This window comes from Schistocerca serialis, chromosome 5, assembly GCF_023864345.2.
Source record: "Schistocerca serialis cubense isolate TAMUIC-IGC-003099 chromosome 5, iqSchSeri2.2, whole genome shotgun sequence".
NCBI lineage: Eukaryota > Metazoa > Arthropoda > Insecta > Orthoptera > Acrididae > Schistocerca > Schistocerca serialis.
In genome coordinates, this window is record NC_064642.1 from 425,810,679 (window position 1) to 425,832,711 (window position 22,033).

A 22,033-nucleotide genomic window follows, 5' to 3' on the forward strand; every position below is an offset into this window, starting at 1 on the left:
TGTTAAAAAACATACTTCTGTGCATTTTTTTATGGTTTGTATTAACCAATTACACTAGCCCCTCTCCTCACGTTCGGTCTGTGGAATCGATTCGTCAGTATTTGATGTGGTTTACGAAATATATCCAGCGGTAACGTTAGGTGACTCACCCTGTACACCAAAATTTTCACAGGAGACTTGTCTGTTATCCAACATGCGATTTTATAAATTTGCCTTGAAGTTTTATTTTTCGTAGCGGAAAGTGCTTTAAACTTACTATGTACGCAGGTGTAAGTTACGTAGTATCCCATCCCCGTTTCATTTTTCGTAATTTATGGACGATGTGTTCACTGGAATACTCGCCGCCCACGCCCTGGGCGTAGGGAGCGGTTGACGCAACGACCCGGAAGGTGTGTGGCCGGTGGCCGCCGACGCACGGCGACGCCCGCCCCTGCTTTCTATGCAAACGACGCGGCCCCTGGCTGAGTGTCGCACTGCTTTACGGGTGCCCCTAAATCCGCCCGCCTACCCTAATGGCGCCGCTGAATAAACATCGCACTCGTGATTACCGGGCCGTAAGTCAGCCCACCCGCAAGCCCCGCCGCTGACAGGAGCTGCTCCGGCCGCGGCTTTTTGGGGGAACCTGATGCCCGGCAGCGCACCGCCTGAAACACGGCGCCGGCTAATTGATACCTGGGCGTGAGCCACTCGTGACGACGAGAACGTGTGGCGTCTCTTCTGTCACCACGTACCGATAACCTGTCGAGACAAAACGAAGCCTATCATCTAGGGCGAGTGCCAGCGTCAAACGAAAAAGTAACTACTGTGTCTTCCACGGCAACTACGATTTTACTAAAATGTAGACTTTCATGGCCGGAAATATCATGTCCATTATAATTATCCGGGCTGTTATGCCGCGGTCGGTTGATGAATTCTGTGTCAATTCCAAACGTTTCGTCCTCGTCTGCGGGAGATATCTTCAAGGGGGTCTGTAGCTCGATGGAAGGTCCAACACACCCACTGGCTCGCTACTGACTGCCGCTAAATTCCGTGTCCGCGCGCTCCCGCGTCGCGGCGTGACGTTACGTGTTTTGAAAACGTCAGTGCAATTGGCCGCTGTCCGTTGTCGTCGATTGCCGTTGCCATCACCCAGTAAGTGGGACAGGTGATACACATCTTCTTTAACACCGGCATCCATATACCGTTTAATTTCACGCCCTCCTCCTTTCGATTGAAATTATTAGGGTGTTTAGCGATTTCGATTGCCTCCCTGTAGAGCCTTTGGTAATATCCCCTTGTGGCCGCTAGTACTTGCGTCTCCTCGAAACGAATATGCTGGTTTCCTGGCTGGAAAGCATGCTCCGCAACAGCTGATCGTTCCGTTTCTCCTCTTCTACAATTGCCCTTGTGCTCTTCCAAACGTTTTGAAACCGTTCTTTTAGTGGTACCCACATAAACATGTCCACAGTTACATGGAATCCTATACACTCCAGCATTTTTCAATGGTTTGCGATCGTCCTTGGCAGGCTTAAGGTATTCCTGTGTCTTCATGGTGGGCTTGTAAATTACGATAATATTCCGCTTCGTCAAGATCCTCCCTATTCTTTCAATTGAAAGGATTAGGGCGTGAAATTAAACGGTATATGGATGCCGGTGTTAAAGAAGATGTGTACCATCCGTCCACTACTGGATGATGGCAACGGCGATCGACGGCGACGGACAGCGGCCAATTGCACTGACGTTTTCAAAACACGTGACGTCACGCCGCGGCGCGGGACGCGCGGACACGGAATTTAGCGGCAGTGAGTAGCGAGCCAGTGGGTGTGATGCACCTTCCATCGATCTACAGACGCCCTTGAAGTTGTCTCCCGCAGACGGAGACGAAACGTTGGGAATTGACACAGAATTCATCAACCGACCACGGCATAACAGCCCGGATAATTATAATGGACATGACTACGATTTTCAGTTTACTTAGTTCTAGGTGTGACGTGTACGAGGGGCGTTCAATAAGTAAGGAAATATTTTTCTCCCTGAAAGCAGGATTCCAACATACCACATTATTCCCCATTCTTTTGGCTAAAAAATCCTATTTTTCAACATAATCTCCGTTCAATGCGATGGCCTTACGCCACCTTACTGGGGGGGCCTGTATACTTGCAAGCTACCACTCTATTGATCGACGTCGGAATCAACGTCTTGCTGCATCAGTAACCTCCCCTTCACCCATGTACTGCTTCCCGCGGGGTACATCCTTCATTAGGCAAGCAGACATCCTCTCGGATGCGCAGACTTGTGTGAGACTGACGTTGTCATGGATAAGGAGAAGTTCGTTTGCATTTTTGTGGCGATGATCGCGCTGAAGTTGTTTCTTCAGTTTTGTGGGGGGCAGCTCAGTGCAGAGGTGATCGTTGCGCCATGAGGGAGGAGGTCAGACAGAATGACCCCTTCAGAGTCCCTGAACACTGTCGCCATGATTTTATCAGCTGAGTGTGCGGATTTGGAAAAAAAAAGTGTGTGAAATCTGATGGGACTTAACTGCTAAGGTCATCAGTCCCTAAGCTTACACGCTACATAACCTAATTATCCTAAGGACAAACACACACACCCATGCCCGAGGGAGGACTCGAACCTCCGCCGGGACCAGTCACACAGTCCATGACTGCAGCGCTTAGACCGCTCGGCTAATCCCGCGCGGCTGCGGATTTGAACTTCTTCTTCAGAGCAGAGGTGGTGGGGCGCACTCCATGGTTTGCGTTTTGTTTCCGGTTCGAGGCACTGAATCCTTGTTTAATCCCCTGTGACGATGTTCGACACAAAATAGTCACGAACTGTTTCGTAGCGCGCAAAGAAGCACAGATGGTCCTTCGTTGCTCTTTATGGTCTTCTGTTATGCGGCTAGAAACCTGGTGAGCACACACCTTCCAGTATCCCAACTGGTGGACGAGCGTGTCAGCACTACCAACAGAGACGTCCGGTGTTGCAGCGAGGTGTTTGATTGTGATCCGTCTGTCACCTCGAATGACAGTGTCCGCACGTTCCACCATTGTAGGGAGTCGCAACTGCGTGCGGCCGGCCGGCATGCGGGAGAACAGACAGGTTTGCGCAGCCTTTATTGCGACGTCAGACACCTCGCCTAACGACTCAACGTCCTTTTGTTCACTGGAATGTCTCCGTAGACATTCTGCAAGCGCCTTTCAATATTTGCAATGCTCTGATTTTCCACCAGAGGAAACTCAATGATAGTTCTATTCTTGGAACGCATCTCCGCCATTTTTAAGACTACGTAGAGCGCCGCCTCCTATTGGAAGTTCATGAAACTAAATGGCCTGAGGTGTGGACATTCCACGATGCCCGCCACAAATTCCACATTTTTGCCAACCGAAATTGGCCGCGAGAAAAAATGTGTTGCATTAGTTTTTGAACGCCGCTTGTACCTGCCACATCTTAAACTCACCGGACAAAACTTAATCGCAACCACTAGACATAATGTTAATACTGTCAAACACTGCACTGACCACGTCTTCAATTCGGTGGAAATTAGAGCCGACAACTTCCTTTAGGTATACCACGTCCAGCTGTATCCACTTAAAGATGATAGGTACCCATAGCGCTACGTTTCACCCGCTGTTAAAAATTATCCTAGACATTCCGTAATTGTGCGCTGATGTTTAACTTCCTGGCAGATTAAAACTGTGTGTGGGACCGGGACTCGAACGCAGGCCTTTGCCTTTCGTGGGCGAGTACTCTACCAACTGAGCTAGCCATACACGACTCACGGTCCAGCCTCACGGTTTTACAACCGCCAGTACCTCATCTTCTACTTTCCAAATTTCAGAGAAGTTCTCCTGCGAAACTTGCATGACTAGCGCTGCTGGAAGAAAGGGTATAATGGAGACATGGCGTAGCCACAGCCTTACTCTGCAACGGAGCGTGCACGTATATAAAACTTTCTGCCAGATTAAAACTGTGCTGGGCCAGAATTTGAAGCCAGTATCGTCGCATTCTCAGGCAAGTGCTCAACCAACTCTTTTTTTATTTTGTTCGTCACTGTTCTCATCATTTGGTCTGGCAAACGTCACATGACACCGCCTTCAAGTACATCGTTAAATACCTCCCTCACTTTTTTTTATTACCGAGGGCAGCCAGCCCTCTGACCGAACAAACTGAGTACCCGTCCAGGTATCAAGTGAGCTATCCAAGAATGACTCACGACTCGTCATCACAGCTTTACTTCCACCATCATCTCATATCCTACTTACTGAACTTCACAGAAGTTTGCGTGCGACACTTACAGGACTAGCACTCCTGGCAGAAAGCATATTACGGAGACATGCCTAAGCCTCAGCCTGAGGGATGTTTCCAGAATAAATTTTTCAGTCTGCAAATTTCGCTGGAGAACTGCTGTGAAGTTTGGAAGCTAGGTGATGAGGTACTGGTGGAAGACGGTTTCTGAGAGGTGCCCGGATAGCTCAGTCATTGCCGGCACGGTACTCAGCGTGTTAAGTCAGAGGGTTAGCTACCCTCTGTAATAAAAAAAACTGAGTGAACGGGTCAACGATGAGCTTAAACGGGTGTCATGGGACGTCCGCCTCGAACAACTGCAACGAACAATACCGAACAAAATGAGAGCAGAAAAGAAAGTCGGTAGAGCACTTGGCCTCGAAAGGCAAAGGTCCTGGTTCGAGTTCCGTTCTGGCACACAGTTTTAATCTTCCACGAAGTTTCAATCACAGACTTTTCTATCGCACGAAGAATGAATGATTTAGTATACAGCAGGGTGCCTGAGCGTTCGCCAAACCAGGAAAGAATTCGTACAGCCCTGCAGACACAGCTATTTTCATCTCAGAAGACGGGATTGTCCACAACATACTCATATTGAGGGTGTAGAACAAAAGGGCAACATCTGCTCACCGATAACTTTAAAACAAACATCCTGGTTCATGTCCATGGTAACTAAATGACTGCACTCAACTCGTGGTACGAAAACTATCACAGAACCACCTCTGGCCTCAACTGCATCTCCAACACATTGCGGGTTAAACGCCTCATTGGATGGTCGGTGCATTCGACTGCTTGCATAATTTAAAAAGAAGAAATATCGCGACTCTTCATATCACATTTGGTGCCTCCAGCTGGCTAATATACAGCTGCTGTGTTGTTCAGCGCGTTAAAGACGTCAACGTTCAAGGTCGCGTCGAGAAAAGGCCTTCTGCGAGTGCCTGACTCGAAAGTGTGCATTTCTTGCGGTTCCCTAAGCAATGTTCGCTCTGAAAGTGGTTGAGATGAATCTGAACTCAGTGGCACTAGCAGTTTCTGCAAAGATTCAAATCGATTGTCTTTCAAAAGGCGTTACACTCGTCTCCGCTCCATGTGCGTTAACTTGTTTTTACGAACACTGTTCTTACGCCACCTTTCAGGGCTGCGGGTGGTGTACTATTCGTTCTAGACATGCTTGATAGTCCGCACCGACATCCCAACGAATCGGAGAGTTTCTTTCAGGGTGTGACCAGAGGCACGTCTAAACACAATTAATTCCTTTTGGCATTCGTGCCTCCACATCGATCTACCTAACTGCGCTAATAAGATACAACCGACTGGTACACATACACCACCTCAGCGGTGGAGTGTCACATGGCCGTTTGATAGCAGCTCTACAGCACTGCAAAGCGACAGTGTCCCCTTTCAAGTGGATGACTAATATCCTGAAGAGCCAAAGAAATTGGAACACCTGCCTAATATCGTGTAGGGCCCCCGCGAGCAAGCAGAAGTGCCACAACACGACGTGGCATGGACTCTACTAATGACTGAAGTAGTGCTAAAGGGAACTGACACCATGAATCCTGCAGGCCTGTCAATAAATCCGTAAGACTACGACGAGGTGAAAATCTTTTCTGAATAGCACGTTGCAAGACATCACAGATATGCTCAATAATGTTCATGTCTGGGGTATTTGGTGGCCAACAGAAGTGCTCAAACTCAGAAGAGTGTTCCTGGAGCCACTCTGTAGCAATTATGGTCCTATGGAGTCGCATTGTCCTGTGGAATTGCCCAAGTTCGTCGGAATGCACAATGGACATGAATGGATGCAGGTGATGGGACAGGATGGTTGCTTACATGTCACCTGTCAGAGTAGTATCTATACGTATCAGGGGTCTCATATCGCTCCAACTGCATATGCCCCATACCCCTCCACCAGCCTGAACAGTCCCATGCTGACATGCAGGGTCCCTGGATTCATGAGGTTGTCTCCACACCCGTACACGTCCATCCACTCGTTACAGTTTGAAACGAGGCTCGTCCGACCAGGTAACATTTTTCCAGTCATCAACAGTCCAGTGTCGGTTGTGACGGTCCCAGGCAAGGAGTAAAGCTTTGTGTCGTGCAGTCATCAAGGGTACACGAGTGGGCTTTCGGCTCTAAAAGCCCATATCGATGATGTTTCGTTGAATGGTTCACACGCTGACACTTTTTGATGGCCCAGCACTGAAATCTCAGCAGTTTGTGGAAGGGTTGCGCTTCTGTCTCGTTAAACGATTCTCTTCAGTCGTCATTGGTCCCGTTCTTGCTGGATCTTTTTCCGGCTACAGCGATGTCGGAGATGTTTTACCGGATTCCTGATATTCACGGTACACTCGTGAAGTGGCCACACGGGAAAATCCCCAGTTCATCGTTGTCTCGGAGATAGTGTGTCCCATCGCTCGTGCGCCGACTATAACACAACGTTCAAACTTACTTAAATCTTGATAACCTACCATTGTAGCAGCAGTAACCGTCCTAATAACTGAGCCAGACAATTGTTTTCTTACGTAGGCGTTGCCGACCGCAACGCTGTATACTGCCCGTTTACATACAGGGGATAGGCAAATTAATGTGAACAGTGGTAGTAATGGGATGGTTGTGTTTGGCGGTCAACAACGGAAGTAAGCCACTTGTCGCTCTGGACTGTGGGTGTTCAGTACGGACTAGGCGTCAGTGCAGGTTGTTTTATTTGCATTCAGAGGCCGAGGACGTGCCATGAAATATCTAACAGAGTTACAAAGAGGGCAGATTGTGGGGGGGCGGTTAACTGGAGCAAGACAGCCAACTTATTGAATGTTTCAAGAGGAACTGTTTTATCATAATCCACCCATTCACACAATCAGGACGCTACAATCGTGGTGTGAGGAGCATGCAACTGTACTGCAGCGTCTTCCGTGACCAGCACAGTCCCCGGACTTGAACATTACCGACCCCTTTGGGCGGCATTGGAGCGCAGATTCCGGAGCAGATTTCCGCCACCCTCGTCACTACAGAAGTTAAAAGAGGTTCTGATCGAAGACTGGCATAACATTCCACTGGAGACAATACACTCATTATGTACCAGTATTCCAAGAACAATTGCAACTGTATTACGAGCAAATGTGGCTTCAGCCCCTTATTAAAGAACAATTTTCAAGTACGTACAAGTGTTCACATTATTTTGCCTATCCTCTGTATCTCTGTATTTGAATACACGTGCCTATACCAGTTTGTTTGGTGCTTCAGTGTATTTTTTTTACAGTCAGCTTGTTGTTGTTGTTGTTGCGGTCTTCAGTCCTGAGACTGGTTTGATGCAGCTCTCCATGCTATTCTATACTGTGTAAGCTCCTTCAGAACAAGGTAAAAGCAGAAGTTAAACACGTATCAGATATAAATTATTGAACTCAACTTCTTTCAACACTCTGTAAGCGGGTGGTGGTTGAAAAACGGATTAAATCCATGTTTATTCAATGATGGGTACATATGTAAAGTTATTCCACAGCGACTACCATTTTTAGTGTCAATGTAAAAGTAAAGCTAACGAACCATCTGTAAATTGTCGCCGGCCGAAGCGGCCGAGCGGTTCTAGGAGCTTCAGTCTGGAACGGCGCGACCGCTACGGCCGCAGATTCCAATTCTGCCTCGGGCATGGACGTGAGTGATGTCCTTAGGTTAGTTAGGTTTAAGTACACTACTGGCCATTAAAAATGCTGCACCACGAAGATGACGTGCTACAGACGCGAAATTTAACCGACAGGAAGAAGATTCTGTGATGTGCAAATAATTAGCTTTTCAGAGCATTCACATAAGGTTGGCGCCGGTGGCGACACCTACAACGTGCTGACATGAGGAAAGTTTCCAGCCGATTTTTCATACACAAACAGCAGTTGACCGCCGTTGCCTGGTGAAACGTTGTTGTAATGCCTCGTGTAAGGAGGAGAAATGCGTACCATCCCGTTTCCGACTTTGATAAAGGTTTATCGTATCGCGACATAACTGCTCACGTTGGTCGACATCCAATGACTGTTAGCAGAATATGAAATCGGTGGGTTCAGGAGGGTAATACGGAACGCCGTGCTGGATCCCAACGGCCTCGTATCACTAGCAGGCGAGATGACGAACATCTTATCCGTATGGCTGTAACGGATCCCTGAGTCAATCGATGGGAACGTTTGCAAGACAACAACCATCTGCACGAACAGTTCTATGACGTTTGCAGCAGCATGGACTATCAGCTCGGAGACCATGGCTGCGGTTACCCTTGGAAATGGAAATGAGCGTTTGGCGTCATTGGCCGGGAGGCCCCTCGCGGGGCAGGTCCGGCCGCCATATCGCAGGTCTTATTACATTCGGCGCCACATTGGGCGACCTGCACGCCGGATGGGGATGAAATGATGATGAACACAACACAACACCCAGTCCCTGAGCGGAGAAAATCTCCGACCCAGCCGGGAATCGAACCCGGGCCCAGAGGACGGCAATCCGTCACGCTGACCACTCAGCTACTGGGGCGGACTGCGGTTACCCTTGATAGGAGCCCCTGCGATGGTGTACTCAACGACGAACCTGGGTGCACGAATGGCAAAACGTCATTTTTTCAGATGAATCCAGGTTCTGTTTACAGCATCATGATGGTCGCATCGGTGTTTGGCGACATCGCGATGAACGCACATTAGAAGCGTGTATTCGTCATTGCCATACTGGCGTATCACCCGGCGTGATGGTATGGGGTGTCATTGGTTACACGTCTACAGTCACCTCTTGTTCGCATTGACGGCACTTTGAACAGTGAACGTTACATTTCAGATGTATTACGACCCGTGGCTAAACCCTTCATTCGATCCCTGCGAATCCCTACATTTCAGCAGGATAATGCACGACCGCATGTTGCAGGTCCTGTCCGGGCCTTTCTGGATACAGAAAATGTTCGACTGCTGTCCTGACCAGCACATTCTCCAGATCTCTCACCAATTGAAAACGTCTGGTCAATGGTGGCCGAGCAACTGGCTCGTCACAATACGCCAGTCAGTACTCTTGATGAACTGCGGTATCGTGTTGAAGCTGCATGGGCAGCTGAACCTGTACACGCCATCTAAGCTCTGACTCAATGCCCAGGCGTATCAAGGCCGTTATTACGGCCGGGGGTGATTGTTCTGGGTACTGATTTCTCAGGATCTACGCACCCAAATTGCGTGAAAATGTAATCACATGTCAGTTCAGTATATTTGTCCAATGAATACCCGTTTATCATCTGCATTTCTTCTTGGTGTAGCAATTTTAATGGCCAGTAGTGTAGTTCTAAGTTCTAGGGGACTGATGAACTCATATAAGTCCCATACTGCTCAGAGCCATTTGTAAATTGTCCGGCTATTGCCCAAACAAACTTACGTCTAGGTTCCGCGCTAAGTCGCTCGCAAACTGAAAGTCACTTGTGCTGGTCGTTTGGCATCTTTGCTACTAAACGTAATCAGTGTCACAAATGTTCAAATGTGTGTGAATTCCTAAGGGACCAAACTGCTGAGGTCTTCGGTCCTCAGACTTACACACTTCTTAAACTAACTTATGCTAAGAACAACACACACCCATGCCCGACAGAGGACTCGAACCTCCGGAGGGAGGGCCCGCGCAGTCCTTGCAAGGCGCCTCAAACCACGCGGCCACTTGTGCGGGCAGTGCTACATAAATGCTGAGTAGGCCATACACAAAAGAGAAGAATTGACACTCTAGGATGATTTGACAGATCGTTGCATTGTTCCTAAATCGGTCTGGCAGACTGTTCACGAAAAACAAACGCAACATATACACAGCCCTTTATTATCTTGAACGATAAAACATACTTTAGTGTGCTGTTTTCTTATATTGATACACCCCGCCCCACACCAAGAAAAACACTCCCAAAGATGTCATGACTCCCTGGACGAGGGAAGAATCGATGAGAAATGCTTAAAACTTATTATGATATACCACTTTTTCCCGATAGTTTTATGTTCTTCGAAATGAATTTTGTTTTCAGTCCTCACAGCTGTCGCTCGCAAACGATCCTTTCCTTCTCAGTTTCAATACATTCAGCATTTGCCTGGACGTACTTTCTTGTTGACATCAATCTGAAATCATACCGAGCATTCATCTGACAGGAGCTGTAGCAGAAAAGTGGGAAAAAGAAGGATTACTCGCGCAACCTTCCCTTCCTGAAGATCAAACGTGTCCTGCGCAATATTCTCTGACTTGTGCTACGTATTTTATCCGTTAACTTGTTAAAAAAATCATTATTCAGTCAAATCTAAACTATTTTTATTTTTACAAATGTTTCACAGTTGAAAACATGAGAGTTAATTATCCAAACAGTCCATTTGTAGATCTCTATAGGACTGGACGTCCTACGCTCTCAGCCTAGCTTCTCCCTTCATTCCTTTTATGCACGTATGCTGCGTCGGAAATTTATTGACATAAACGACACCCGAGTCCAAAAATAGAGCAGATTTTCACATTCTTTTGTCTTTACGAAGCGCCTTATTGATCTTTATGTCTCTTAAATGTATGCTTTTCAGTTTACCAATACAGCCAGTGAGCAATTATTCGTAATGGGAGTAAACCTCCTGGGCTGCATCCCCCCCCCTGCCCGTACCATGACCCTTCTTTTGACAGGACACTTTATGTGAATATATTACCAATTATCCAACATTTCGGCTTCATGAATATGAAAATGGAGTTAACAGACGTCTGATACATTATTCATGATACAGGTATTCAAATTCAATTACCTTGCAACATATACTCGACAGCACAACTGGTGTGGCTGTTAACATGTAATAAAACAATAAATAGTTACACCTTCGCGAGTGTTGCGTTTGCAAATGTAAACTCATTTTGAGCGCTGAGTGGCTGCTATCCTCGAGTCTAGAGTGGGAGTCTTCATATTTTCCAGAAATTTTTTTAGTTTTCACGCTGTAATCGTTTCTCTTCGAGAACATTCGACGACTCCGAAGGAAATGGATATGAAATACTATCAGTTCTACGCTACGAGGTCTGTTACACGTTTCTGACACAACTTGAGACGGGTTTGGACTTAGGTTTTGTGTAATAAGGTGTATGACAGAGGGTTTCACTTGGTTGTACATCTGATCGTTTTAACGCTTTATTTGCGAGCGGAACAAGAAAGAATACAATATATGCGAAGTGACCAGATTCCTCTATTCTTATAAGTGTATAAGTGTGTTCAACCGGCGACCCATGTTAAAATCCTCACTGAAGTTCCTTTCATGAAATTACAAGAATAGTTTACTGTGTTACGTAAGATGCCTCTTCAGAGACCGTTGGAAATTTGTGTAAGATTTCATTCTGACAAAACAATCCAGTCATTAGTCGCAATGAATGTCCTTTGAATTACTCGTTGTGGCGAATGCACAACACATTCGGAAAATCCTTGGGAATGGAATTTAGTTAAGTTCGTGAAAAACGGCACTTCTGCATAATATCGAACATCAGCGAATCTGGACGTGCTAGTTGCATTCTCCTTTGCAATATTTGTGTATTCATTTCCCTTTGTACGGGATAAAACCATAACAATCGTAACTGGTTGAAACACCCCCAAAAGCTAGAACGGTAGTGCAAGAAAAAGTTATCAGTGCTTGGAAATTATGACCTGTAGGTGATGGCTAATATGCAGTTTGACCTTTGGGCTACCCATCACTCGTTGCAACATGTCAGTTGATTCGGATATACTTTAGGTTATTACTTTAACTGACTCACAAAGAGACCATAAGGCTATAGAATTTTAAATTTTTGTTTTGTTTATTGTATGTGAAGTTCAGAACTCAATCCCCAAAAGCAATTCCCCAGAACTTTAAAAAATGCTCGAGAAAGATCAAGGCTCTTTTCACGATGGACGCATAGCCCAATCGATAGCGTTGGAGAATGGTAATTGGGTAATCAGTGCATTCAGTTCGAATGCCTACATCGTTTAAATGTAAGATCCATGAAATACATGTTATTTAACCCCTTCCTACTCATCATTTGTTATGAAAAATGCACGTTCTCTTGCTTCTAATTACATATCACACGCAAAATCCCACTTTTCATTGCAAATAAAAATTCGTGTCGATTTTTTTTATAAAAGACGGTTAATAAATTTGAAATGCTTTTTTGATTTAAGTAACTTTTATTAATAATCTTTTGTGAAATATCGACGATTATGAATTTATATTTGTGATGGGAGCAACATGTAATTAGAAAAAATTAGACTTGCATTTTTCATAAAAGATAATGGTGAGATGTATGTTAATTAGCAAACATTTGATGAATTTTTTATTTAAAGTATGTAGGTAATAGAACTGAATGAAAAATTAAAACAGAAAAATGATCATAGTAAGATCTGAACCAAAATCCGTTGATTTCTCAATTACCACAGACCGATACTACGGAGTTTTTTTTTTAAGAATCTATTCAGCAATGGGCACTACAAAACTTTTTACATTTACTTCAAATACGACATTTAAATAAGTTGTGTAAATGGTTAGAACTTTTCTCTTTCCCTTTTATTGTTGAGGATTTATTTCGTTCTTCAAGCATTGTCTGAAGTCGTAAACAGACTCTGCCCCTTTCCTTGAAGAGGTAGTTTATAACAGAACATACGAGGTGAACCATGTGAGTGTCCTTGACTTGGGTGCTGGAAGCGCTTTGACGTCCATATTCATCACTGTCTTACTGCTCAATTCGTTAATAGTTGTTCATAGCAGACTTTCTGATTTAAATTTTATCGTTTTCCATTGAGCTGTAATTTTGGAGCAACCTACTGTTCGGTGTATAGCAGTGTCAGTCATTCCAAAGACCAAGTGTAACACTATTATTCAATGTCATCCAATTTATAAAAATTTTTGCCTTTAAAGTTTGTCGTAATGTAACAGTATATGGAAAGACTATATGGAAAGCGTGATATATGTGATGTTAGAGTGTTTTGTTAATGTATGTTCATATCTGTTGTAATATAACTGTGATATGCGAAGACTATATGGGAAGTGTGACACATGTCATGTTGAGTGCTTTAGACAAACCACTTAATGAACTTGATTCAGAAAGGTCCTAGATTCAGTATTATTGAATTTTTGCTGAGTTTCTTTCTAACAGCTAGAAAAATCTTAGGAAAAGGAACTAACAGTCTGATTTCCGTATACATTAGTCATACATCGCTGTCAAATCCTGAAAAGGGCAAACATTTATGACAGTTGTCGAAAGTAGATACGTTTCTGACGTGTATTCTACAAGCACAATTTCCCGTATAATAGTGTTATACGTGGCTTTTTCTGTGACAGGACTATTGGTTCCGTTTGGGTGAAGTGTTATATTGGCAGTACAGATGACTGGTCAGTTTTATTCTGTAGCGACGCTCAGTTGTCGGAATTAAATCATTTATAAACACTTAAGCTGCTGAGCGAAACCTTGAAATTAAGGATTCGTCTGCAAAAGTGGACCAGACTGTCTTACAGTTTAAGTCTTTATTTTTCATATTGTTACCTGGAGTTTTCTTCTCTATGTTGTCGATTATTTTGATTGTCTTGTGGAATCGTAGATTGGGAGTCTTCTGTAAAACATATCTTGCAGTTCGCAAGGTACGAATTATATTTGGTGATACCCTCCTTTCACTTCTGTTTTCTGCCACGATACCTCACCCAGCCGTCAGTAAGTCCTACCGAGTAACTGGTAAAAGAGGATATTTATGAGATTTTTCTATGAAGACCGTACATTTTGGCTCACAATCTATTAAGGCTAGCCTGCCTTTTAAAGTAGTTTCGTCAGCTGATTCCTGGTTACCCGAAACAACATAACTTTCAAAATAAACCAGGCTATGTACTTTTTAATTGTGCGAGTCATTTTCTATCGATGGGTATAATTTGTGCCACATACCTAATTTTGGATGGAGCCAGTATGTTTACACGTTCAGTCCACTGAATTATGTTTAATTATCTTGTATTATTCGTTAGCGGGACACCTCTTACTTTTACTACCACTCCTTTGGAATTGACGTCAAGTAACTCGTTTATGTTTTTCCTTAATTTTACTTCTGGCACTAGCATTTCAGCACATTCGGTGAAGGGTTGTTGCATGGGATGAGTGCTTTCATTTAGCATCAAGAGCTTTGTTTTAGCGTTGTCCCTGCTGCTTCTTTATAAGCACCCTTTGTTTACGGTATTTAACGGTGTCTTGGGATTTTGTAATTATAATGGTAACGTCATTAGAGTAGGCGTTTACAGGGAATCGTTGTGCACCAGCATGTAATCCTGGTTTCGAGGTGCTGACTATACGGATTAGTGGTTCTAAAACAAACATTATAATCGATACGGGACAAAACTGTTGACAAAACGTTTGATTGGGATTACTTCAGTGAAATGTCCGTTGATTTGCGCTTTGGGAAACATTTGGTACTGGTTTGGAAACAGCAAACCTCCTGTCGCTTGTGGAAATCTGACATGATGTAGGACATTCCGTAGGTACTGATGGCTGACTTTATCGAAGGCTTTCTCTAAGACGGACTTTATCGAAGACTTTCTCAAAATTTATATTCATTAACCCTAGTGTTTCTTCCTCATGCTTCCATGAGTAGACGGTCGTATCTCACAAGGAACAAATTCCATCTATAGTAGTTTTGTTAGGTGCGCTACTCGTCTGTTACGGTCGAATGATGTCTGGAAGGGTTTGCTTCAGTCTTGCCATTATGACACGAGAAATTATTTTCGAATCTGTGGACAGTTACGTTATTGGACTGTAATCCGTCATTCTTCGTGTGATCTCTCGCTTGGGAATAAATACGATAATTCTGGGATCTTTTTCGAAGTATACATGTTCGCCTCGCTGTTTCTTTCTCGTTATTTCCAAAAAATATTTTTTAATAACTGGCCATATGGGATACCGTCTCCTCCTAGCCTCCTGCACTTCGGCAAATTTTTTATAACTTCTTCAGTTTATTTCTCAGATATTAGTTCTGACGACATAGAGATACTTTCTTTTGTTAGATGTGACGTACTGTTTTGTAGCAGCTGTGCTGTTTTTGGGGCATCAGATGTTTGTGCCTGTATAGTCTTTGGAAATGCTCTTTGACCCCTTCCCGACTAATATATTTGTTCACATCTGTGGGCAGTATATTACTCATACAGGGTGGTTCAAAAGTAACTGTACACACTTAGTGGGTGTAATGTATGCATCAAATAAGAGTAAAATATCAAATAAAGTTTTGTCTGAAACTGATTTATTTCAGAATTATGCAGTAGAGCAAGGATCACAAGTGCAGCACAAACAACACAACAGTAAAAGAACGTAGGCTTCCGCGGACGGTGTCATAGTGATTAAAATTCTTCTGGGTATTATTGCTAAAAACTAACAACAATAAACTAAAACCGACGTTTCGTTCGAATTGCAACGACCTTCTTCAGGGCACGACTGGTTTTGCATGGGGATAGGTGCTTCTATTTATTACAGAATATCGATGTCTGATGTCACTGTTGTAAAATTTTTAATTGGCCCTCTAATATGATTGGTTAGTCATGGCGTAAGGGAAGCTGGAAGGAAAGAGTCTATTCGTGGATGTCCATGTCGTCAACGATTGGTAGCTGTCCGCCAATCAGCGTTCGGCTTCTGGTCGGCAAGTTTTCCTACTGGTGTGCGCGGAAGTGGACTGACAGTTGCCTTGCAGCAGTTTGGGCAGATACGTCCGTGTCCCGTGTAGCTTCTGCCCCGTGACCGCTCGCGGCCCATTGGACTGGGTTGGCCGGCAGCCAGGACGAAATGGTTCAAATGGCTCTGAGCACTATGGGACTTAACATCTGTGGTCGTCAGTCCCCTAGAACTTAGAACTACTTAAACCTAACTAACCTAAGGACATCACACACATCCATGCCCGAGGCAGGATTCGAACCTACGACCGTAAAAGTCGCGCGGTTCCGGACTGAGCGCCTAGAACCGCGAGACCACCGCGGCCGGCAGCCAGGACGCCGAGAGTTTGTAGCCATCTTTTGTGTTGATGTTGTCAGGCTGTTTAATAATTTCGATCGCCTCCCGTATTTTGCGTTCTCGCATCCACGATTCTTTCGCCAGTACTCAGGCTTCCTAGAACCTGACAGGTTGTCCACAGTCACGGTAGTGTTCCGCTATCGCCGATTTATTATGTTGTTGTAATCGTACATAGCGTTCGTGTTCTGCTACTCGTAAGCTGACAGGTTTCCCTGTTTCTCCTATGTAGGCAGCTCCGCACTCACACCGTAGTTCGTAAACACCTGCAGTGTTAAGATTGTTGAATACATCCTTGGTGGAACCTATCATTTCGTGGATCCTGTGACTGCTTCGAAAAATCGGTCTGAAACCTCGTCGCCGGAGGACGTTGCCTAGCAGTTCACTGACACCTTTTACAATGGTAAATGTACCAGTGGAAGCTTCTCTTCTTTGCCTTATCCTCGTGTTCTGCTCCCTTTGGTTTTAACTACCTTTCTTATGATGTTGTCATCATAGCCGTTGGCATGAAACGTGTGTTGTAGCTCCTTTAATTCTTCTTATCCGGTAGGCTCGGGCAGATAACGTATGCAGAACAGAATACTTTTGAGCTGGGTGGTGGTGGCTCTCTGCGTGCAGGTACCGATTAGTGTGCGTTGGCTTCCGGTACACTTTGTGTCCCAGTTTACCCTCGGCAGCTCTGTACACTTCCACATCCAGAAATGGCAAGGTACCATTGCTTTCAGTCTCATGTGTGAACTTTATATTTTGGTGTAGGCTATTTAAGTGCTGGAGGAAGTTTCCCAATTCCGCTTCACCGTGAGGCCAGATAACGAGTGTGTCGTCCACATATCGTAGCCAACAACTGGGACCTAACGGAGCAGAAGCTAGGGCCGTTTGCTCAAAGGCTTCCATAAAGATGGCCGCATCTACAGGGGAGAGCGGGCAACACATTGCCATTCCATCTAACTGTTCGTAATATTTTCCCCGCCAGGTGAAGTACGTAGAAGACAGGCATAACCGCACCAGATCGTAGATATCTGGTGGGATCCGATCCTGTAGAATGCGCATAGTCTCCTCAATAGGTACGTTAGTGAAGAGAGACTTGATGTCAAAACTGACCATAATGTCTGATGGCTTTATTCGCTGTTCCCTAATCAGTTGTATGAAGTGGAAAGAGTCTTTCACGTACGAGTCTGTTTGTCCCACAAGACAGCGTAACTTAGGTGCCAGATATTTCGCAACATAATACGTAGGTGAATCTATTACGTTCACTATGAGCCTCAGCGGATAACGCTCCTTATGGAGGGTACTCCGTAGATTCTAGGAGGAACAGGCACCTTAGTGATTAGTCTCTTGGCTGTGTCAGGATCAATTCTCGAGTCCTTTACGCGGCATAATTGTTGTTGTTGTTGTGGTGGTCTTCAGTCCTGAGACTGGTTTGATGCAGCTCTCCATGCTACTCTATCCTGTGCAACCTTCTTTATCCCCCAATACGTACTGCAGCCTACATCCTTGTGAATCTGTTTAGTGTATTCATCTCTTGGTCTCCCTCTACGATTTTTACCCTCCCCGCTGCCCTGCAATACTAAATTGGTGATCCCTTGATGCCTCAGAACATGTCCTACCAACCGATCCCTTCTACTTGTCAAGTTGTGCCACAAACTCCTCTTCTCCCCAATCCTATTCAAAACTTCATCATTAGTTACGTGATCCACCCATCTAATCTTCAGCATTCTTCTGTAGCACCACATTTCAAAGGCATCTATTCTCTTCTTGTCCAAACTATTTATCGTCCATGTTTCACTTCCATACATGGCTACACTCCATACAAATACTTTAAGAAACGACTTCCTGACACTTAAATCTATGCTCGATGTTAACAAATTTCTCTTCTTCAGAAACGCTTTCCTTGCCATTGCCAGTCTACATTTTATGTCCTCTCTGCTTCGACCGTCATCAGTTATTTTGCTCCCCAAATAGCAAAACTCATATACTACTTTAAGTGTCTCATTTCCTAATCTAATTCCCTCAGCATCGCCCGACTTAATTCGACAACATTCCGTTATTCTCGTTTTACTTTTGTTTATGTTCATCTTATATCCTCCCTTCAAGACACTGTCCATTCCGGCATAATACACAGAAGAATTTTAGTCACTAAAACAACAGTAATTCTTCTCCGGAAGCAACGACACGAAGGGACCCGAATTCAGCACGGCTACATACTGTACATTTGTACCAAAACATGTTCAAAATGCCGGCTCGTGGTTTCCGAGCGGTTCTAGGCGCTACAGTCTGGAAGCGCGCGACCGCTACGGTCGCAGGTTCGAATCCTGCCTCGGGCATGGGTGTGTGTGATGTCCTTAGGTTGGTTAGGTTTAAGTAGTTCTAAGTTCTAGGGGACTGATGACCTCAGAAGTTAAGTCCCATAGTGCTCAGAGCCATTTTTTTTGTTCAAAATGATGTCCATGTAGACGAAGACAGTGATCTGCTCGGCGTCTTATTACTCTATGAAAGTTGCAGATCCGTGGCCCGATGGCAAGGCGCATTGTCATCCATAAAAATTCCATCGTTTTTTGGGGACATGTATTCGACGAATGGCAACAGTCTGTTAATTCCCGTCGTGCGGCCATAATGACGTTGGAAAGCGTCTGACATGAATCACCTGAGCACAAGTGACACCCCGCCAATCCACTGCCATTTTGTACCTGTGTATGCGGTACTACCGCCCTAGATATATTTGCACGTCGCTATCCCATGACTTTTGTCACCTCAGTGTGTGTTTGAATGACTCCAGATGGAAAGGCTTCCTTCGTAGCTGAGTACCGAAGCTCTCTGCCACGTTCATTGGTCTGAGGAAGTTCTCCTGGTGAGTGGTGACCTACTCTTGACAGGGGAAACAAAACACGCCCATACAGGGCAGACATTCTGCGAAGGCGCAGGGAAAATCACCGGGGAGAGGGGCGCGCGGCGAGCCGCTACTTTCGAGGAATCGGCCGCTGCGTGGCTCGTTTTTTGCGGGCAGCGGACGGACCGAGCAGTTGCTCACGACCGCAGCTCGCGCACACGCCGCGCTGCGCACGACCGGCAGCCAGTGAGAGTACAGCGTGTCCACTTTATCTCGGAAAGAAATATGGATTTGGTTTATTCAGTAACACACTTGTTAACGAGCATAATGAGCACTCAGAGCTAAGCAAAAAAGGCTTTTATTTAATTATCAGGTTATAGTGGTTCCTTAAGGGCTCCGCGCACGAGCGTTGGATCGCAGCGATCTCTCGCGTGGGTGACCGATTGCTTCATAGATCTTACGCCCCAGACAGTCAGATCAGTGGCATGCGATTCGTGCACGCGAAGTGGCTGCCTGGCTGGTTGGCAGCGCTGTGTGGTAGTCCCAGTTTTCAAGAAGGGTCGTCGAGCAGATGCGCAAAACTATAGGCCTATATCTCTGACATCTATCTGTTGTAGAATTTTAGAGCATGGCTTTTCCTCGCGGATCATGCCATTTCTGGAAACCCAGAATCTACTCTGCAGGAATCAACATGGATTCCGGAAACAGCGATCGTGTGAAACCCAACTCGCTTTATTTGTTCATGAGACCCAGAAAATATTAGATACAGACTCCCAGGTAGATGCCATTTTCCTTGACTTTCGGAAGGCGTTCGATACAGTTCCACACTGTCGCCTGATAAACAAAGTAAGAGCCTACGGAATATCACACCAGCTGTGTGGCTGGATTGAAGAGTTTTCAGCAAACAGAACACAGCATGTTGTCCTCAATGGAGAGACGTCTACAGACGTTAAGTAACCTCTGTCGTGTAAAGTAACCTCTGGCGTGCCACAGGGGAGTGTTACGGGACCATTGCTTTTCACAATATATATAAATGACCTAGTAGATAGCGTCGGAAGCTCCATGCGGCTTTTCGCGGATGATGTTGTAGTATACAGAGAAGTCGCAGCATTAGAAAATTACAGCGAAATGCAGGAAGATCTGCAGCGGATAGGCACTTGGTGCAGGGAGTGGCAACTGACCCTTAACATAGACAAATGTAATGTATTGGGAATACATAGAAAGAAGGAACCTTTATTGTATGAATATATGATAGCAGAACAAACACTGGTAACAGTTACTTCTGTAAAATATCTGGGAGTACGCTTATGGAACGATTTGAAGTGGAATGATCATATAAAATTAATTGTTGGTAAGGCGGGTGCGAGGTTGAGATTCATTGGGAGAGTCCTTAGAAAATGTAGTCCATCAACAAAGGAGGTGGCTTACAAAACACTCGTTCGACCTATACTTGAGTATTGCTCATCAGTGTGGGATCCGTACCAGGTCGGGTTGACAGAGGAGATAGAGAAGATCCAAAGAAGAGCGGCGCGCTCCGTCACAGGGTTATTTGGTAGGCATGATAGCGTTACAGAGAAGTTTATAAAACTCAAGTGGCAGACTCTGCAAGAGAGGCGCTCTACATGGCGGTGTACCTTGCTGTCCAGGTTTCGAGAGGGTGCGTTTCTGGATGAGGTATCGAATATATTGCTTCCCCCCACTTATATCTCCCGAAGAGATCACGAATGTAAAATTAGAGAGATTCGAGCGCGCACGGAGGCTTTCTGGCAGTCGTTCTTCCCGCGAACCATACGCGACTGGAACAGGAAAGGGAGGTAATGACAGTGGCATGTAAAGTGTCCACCGCCACACACCGTTGGGTGGCTTACGGAGTATAAATGTAGATGTAGGTGTAGATGTGTGGCAATAGGACTGCAATTCGTTTCTCTAGTTACTTAGTGTAGTTATGCAGTTCTGTTTCGTTACGCTTTGCCGTCGTCGAGAAAGATCTTCACATTACAATTGACAGTCACTCAGCGACCAGAAACCATTCTGAGAAGTGGAGGTTGGAGTTGCCACTTATAATTAGAAATTATACAAAATACACCCTCCAGTTTTTCAGTGATTAGTATTTTGAAGCTTGTGCTGTAGAAATGATGGAGAGATTTTAGTAATAGTGACGATGCACTGGGCTCCATCTGATGATTTTGTATTATTTACGAAACAATGACGTATTATTAAAATTTTTCACTTCTAAACAGAATGATATACATGTACCGTAATATTAAGTGGAGATTTTAATCTAAATGTTCAGAACAAAATTATTGTACAATTATACTCAAGTCTCTTGTCGTTTCATATAATCAAACTCACCCTTCTACAATTTATAGCAAGAGTTATGATAATCAGCCGTGGTGCTATTGACAACATTTGAAACAACGAAATTGCACAACAAATTGTGTGCTTTAATTACTTGAAGTTAAATTAGAAAATCAATTAATAAAATAGGAGTTGAGGACTAATAAACGAAAAACGGATTGGAGTCAGAGAGAGAGAGAGATAAAAAACCAAAACGGATTGTATAAGCACACTAGAAAGATATAAAGAACCCACGAGGGGGGGGGGGGCAGTGAAAAATGTTATATAGTGTGTAAACTAACCTGCAATTCATAATAAAAGCGTTTCAAAACAAGTTTAATAAGTTAAAATCCCTGTTTTTTTTTTTAAATTTATTTTTTGCGTCTATCGGTGGGGATACGGGGATCATTTGTGACTGCTGGTAAACACAGTAACTAATTTTCCATAGCATAACTTGTCGACACAGTGACGTTGAAACAACTTGGGAAATCGTTCCTGTGTGTCAGAGTCGAGGCGAGAGACCGATTGCAGCGATATCGCTTGCGGAACGGATCACTGCGACCCTAAGCAGATCGTCCACTTGGACAACGCAACAGCAACGCGAGAGTTGCG